General features: G+C 36.2%; 1 pseudogene; it reads left to right on the forward strand.

Annotated features, from left to right (window-relative positions):
- The window catches only part of LOC102592786 (disease resistance protein RPP13-like), a 3,159-nt pseudogene extending 1,640 nt beyond the window's left edge, over positions 1 to 1,519 (forward strand).
- The last annotated feature ends 3,783 nt before the right edge of the window (positions 1,520 to 5,302 follow it).

The following is a 5,302-nucleotide window of genomic DNA, read 5'->3' on the forward strand; positions in this document are numbered from 1 at the left end:
CACACAATGCTTTTGGTGATCCCGGCAATGTTGCTAGGCTTCGAAGGATTACATTCTACTCTGACAATGTCATGGATGAGTTCTTCCGTTCAAATCCAAAGCTTGAGAAGCTTCGTGTACTTTTCTGTTTCACAAAAAACCCTTCCATATTTTCTCATCTAGCTCATTTTGACTTCAAATTATTGCACACATTGGTTGTAGTCGTGCCTCGATATCTTAAAGAAAATGTCACTATCCCAAGCAAATTTGGGAACATGACTTGCTTACGCTATTTGAGATTGGAGGGGGATATTTTTGGAAAACTGCCAAATAGTATTGTCAAGCTCACACGTCTAGAGACCATAGATATTGATCAACATGGATTCATTCAACTTCCTTCTGGTGTTTGGAAGTCTAAACAATTGAGACATCTTTGTTATACAGATTATGGACAAGCATCTAACAATTGCTTTTCTATAAGTCCATTTTACCCAAACATGTACTCATTGCTTCCTAATAATCTACAAACCTTGATGTGGATACCTGATAAATTTTTTGAACCGAGATTATTGCACCGATTGATCAATTTAAGAAAACTGGGTATACGGGGAGTGTCTGATTCCACCGTTAAGATATTATCAACATTTAGCCCTGTGCCAAAGGTGCTAGAGGTTCTGAAGCTCATGTTTTCCAGTGACCCGAGTGAGCAAATAAACTTGTCATCCTATCCAAATATTGTTAAGTTGCATTTGTGTGTTGACAGAACAATGGCCTTGAACTCTGAAGCATTCCCTCCAAATCTCGTCAAGCTTACTCTTGTCTACTTTATGGAGACCGTTATCTACTGGCAGTGCTTAAGACATTGCCCAAATTAAGAAAACTTAAAATGGCTGCCTGCAGGTATAATGAAGAAAAGATGGATCTCTCGGGCGAGGCAAATGGTTATAGCTTTCCGCAACTTGAAGTTTTGCATATTCATTATCCAAAGGGGTTGTCTGAAGTAACGTGCACAGATGATGTCAGTATGCTTAAATTGAAAGAGCTATTACTTACAGGAGTCAATTCCCCAATTAGTTTATCGGGACGGCTTAAAAAGCCGAGTATATGAACATCTCAATGTCTCAATAGGTCAGTTTGCTAGTATAATTATTTACGTATAATATCTTAGATAAGGTAATCTTTTTAATGTGAGCTTAGTTCATGAACTAAACATTTCATGTCTACTTAATTGCAGGGATGCATTTAAGAGCTTTTCTGTTTAACAAACGACACTTGCATCGTTGCACTTCATCTCTTATGGCTTCAAATTATTGCAAGTTTTGAATGGTTTGGAATATTTGCTTCATAGGAAACATGACATGCTTATGCAATTTCAAATTGGAGGGCAGAGCTCTGTTCGCGTCGTTGTATTATAAAGTATAGTGATGTATATCAAGACATGTAGTACTACTTTTGTAGAGGCTCATTTCTTCTTACAAACTCTGTTCTGGACACACATATTAACACAACGATCTGCTAAAATAATGATGTTGTTATGTTACAGTCTTTCCAAGGAATTATTAGCTTCTGCATAACACTCATATTATTTCGATCCAACACAAAGATCTCATCAATGTATTAAGAATGACCAGAGAATCACCAATACGCATATTGTTATTTCTTGTGAATTGGATTTAAAAACAAAATCGTGCTGGGGTCTAGTTCGGTGTTTGTCGGTGACTGATTTAGATTTTGAGTGGCTGTTTTGTAGTGGTTTAGATGGTTGTTTGGTGGCTAATGGGTTTGTCGGAAAAGAAGAGGGAATGACGTTGTGGAGGTGGGTTTGTGGTGGTGATAGGTTGGTTGTTCTTCGCTGGAGAAGACAAAGAAAATTGTGATATAAATTCAAATGAATGATTTTTCCGGTGAGATTAGAGATGAAGTGGATGGGGATTTAGTGATAAAGAAGATATAATTATTAGAGAATTTAATAATTAATTAGGAATTAATTAATGTACAATACAGTTAACAAAAGAAAAGTTACTCTAATAAAGAAAAGAAAAAGAATATAAGGAATTATAAAATCTGAAATGGTACTGACATGTTGCAGTGAGTTAATACACCACATACTTTGGAATTTTTTACCAAAATAAGCCATTACTAAAACCAATTCATCAAAATAGTACATTTTTCTGAAATTTTACGAAAATAGTATAAACGTGGTTCACAGTAACGTCTTAGGCATTCAATGAAAAAACCCTAAAAGCTGACGACTAACAGACAATAAAACGTGACTGTCAATAACGTTTTAGAATTCATTACCACGATTTAGAGCTACACTCATAGTGCCATTTTATATTTCGTTAGTTTGTTATTTTTTGGTAGTATTTTTTGTTAATTTGTTTTTTTTTTGTGCTGAAGACGACATTCTCCAACACACAACAGTGAACATCAAGCAATAATAAATGACTACTAGTGACCAACATGGATTGTGGTGCACTGGTGGGAGTGCTTCACCCTTAACCAGAGGTCTTGGATTCGAGCCCTGGGTATGGAGAAAATCTTGTTGGGAGCGCCACCCCTGAATGGGCCCTGCAGAATGCAATCCGAATTTAGTCAGAGCTCCAATGTGGGCTCCGGACACCGGGTGGGAAACCAAAAAAAAAAGACTACTAGTGTTATAAATTTAATAAGGTATGTGCTTAAAAGAAAGTATATTATCATTTAACTCATGTCTTGATAAGATTAACTTAACGTAAGCCGAAGGGGCTATTGAATATGGTTTACTGATCAAACAAAAAATGAAAGTAGCTTATATTAAGTCATTTTAAACGAGTAGTTTTAACTTTTGTAAGTCACTTTAAACGAGTAGTTTTAACTTTTGTAAGTCATTTTAAACGAGTTGTTTTAACTTTTTTTAAGTCATTTTAAACGAGTAGTTTTAACATTTTTAAGTCATTTTTAATAAGTGTCTTAGTAGTAAGTCCACATTCGAGATAATGATAAGATGTATAGAAGTTAAATAAGTTTTCTTCCTGGTCAAACAAAGCAAACCATGAACTATATCTTCTGCAACAGGAAAAGAAACATATAGTAATACCTTCTGCACTCACTTGCTCAATCAATATCAAATACTCTTCTATTAAACTTATATACAGAAGTCATGTCCCTTGATGATGATGGCAATAGAATTCAAGAAAGAAGACAAATAGTGCAACTTAAAGTTAAAAAAAACTCACTAATCGTTGGAATCATTCAACTCATTACCTTCTACAGGCGATGGGTAAAGTTTGGGGCATTCTCAAAATGTTGAGGCCGATAACTACTGAAGACATTATCAAGTGATGAAAGACTTGGATCCCGTGATATTTGTGGGGTTTGTGGTGTCATATATGGTGCAATCTCAAGTATTTGTTGGTTCATATTCCGGTGCTGCTTGGACATCTTCTGTGGCTTGATCCTCTTCACCCATTTCAATAGGCACTCGGCCTCTCTCAACAGTGCGTACCCTCCTACCCGTAACACCACCTTTTCCTCGTCTACGAATAGGGGGATGCAAATGGTCAGACTGTACCTCATCTCTTCTATAATTGGCTTGCACATACGTCAAACAGTCAGATCCTTCATCCCGCACCATTGCACGAAATATGTAAAATTCCTCCGTTGATGGGCTATCACCGAGTGATATTGCTTTATTAACCATGAAAGGAATATGACGCGCCTGCGTAACATAAATTAATTATATGAGAAGATTAATTCTTATTCATGCAATATAAGCAGAATGACATTTCATGTCCAATGAATAAAAATAGTCTAACTTTGATAAAACACACTGTTTAAAAAATGACATGCCAAAATGTAGATTCAGCATAGCAGGGGAATGGAAATAAAATGTAAGCTTATGCTAGTGTAGCAAAGGACATCAAGGCTGATGTCGCGGCAGCACCTCTGCCGAAGCAACTGAGAGTGAAACAGCAAATGTATCAAATGAAAATAGCTGGGAAACCACAGATAAAGAAACTAAAGAAGCAAAGGTATCGGATGAAACTGATGCTAAACATTCAACTGTTACTGAAGAGAAATCAAAGTTAAACAAGCTGCTGCTGGATATTTTTTGTTGGAGTATCTTATACTTTGGTGTTTCATATAAAAAAAATGCATCCCCTCAAAGTTAAACTTCAATAAATTAAGAAAAATACTTCTTGATAGCTCTGTTTCTCTTGCAAGAAGCCTATAACTCAAGTCAAATAAATAAATAAAACATCCTAATTAAGAAAAAATGCATCCTTTGTAACATAGAATGGAAGCAAAAGCCAATCCTTACCATCTTTCTCTGCTCCAATATTTTCACAGTCAGTAGGAGGTGTTCTTTTACAATAGGGTAATCAGTGTTCCTTATCATGAACATAGCCGAACATAGTATTTTTTGCATATGCATATTTACATTATTCGAACTAAAAACAATGGAGTTCAATTGAACCTAGCAAATTCGCGTTAATCTATCAGCTCCATTATACGATGGACAAAGTCCTTGAAGATCCGGTTAACTTAAAAGAGCAGACATTGAAAATTATGTTTACCTAATCTATTAGTTCTCTCAACAACAAGCCTAGGGCCAACATAGTGTTCTCCATTTTGCTTAATTTATTCCCCTTTGTTATGCCTAACTCGAGTAATTACACAGTAGAATCACATTACATAGCAATGATCAGGGAAAGAAAGCGATACAAGCATGCTAAGGTTGCACTACCCTAACTATAAGACCCTACTGTAGTAATGTCTTCGAGCATAGCCAAGTACATAAGCTTTAAAAGGCTGCCAGATGTGTCTATCAATATTAAACCAGCAATCATCCAAAACATATAACACCTAGCCTTCTCACTGACCATATCCTATGTTGCCAAATCAGACAACTGTGGTTGAAGTCGTAAGTGTGCATTAAGCACAGAGACCTTAAGACTACTATGTTTAAAGTCTTGAGGATGTGGAGTAAAACCTAATAATCTTTTTGACAAATATTTTTCCAATCTACTATGGTCCTCTGTGGTTCATACCCAAGTACTGGATTACCTTTCACGAGTAAACCATACAATATCTCCACGTCCTGTAAGGTGATCATAGCCTCACCCGTCCAAAAGTGGAAGGTATGAGTCTTAGGACGCCATCTCTCAACTAGTGAAGTGGTTAAACTACGGTCTACAACAGGCCGGTGAAATCTATAGACACCATACAATCAAGATAATCTGATCACATCTAAGACTCGTGGATAGATGGGATGTTCATTTACGAGGTCCCAAAACTTTCCATCACAATTCCTTGAAATGGAATGTATGTGTCCACTAAT

The sequence above is a fragment of the Solanum tuberosum genome, unplaced genomic scaffold, assembly GCF_000226075.1.
Source record: "Solanum tuberosum cultivar DM 1-3 516 R44 unplaced genomic scaffold, SolTub_3.0 scf00080, whole genome shotgun sequence".
Lineage (NCBI taxonomy): Eukaryota > Viridiplantae > Streptophyta > Magnoliopsida > Solanales > Solanaceae > Solanum > Solanum tuberosum.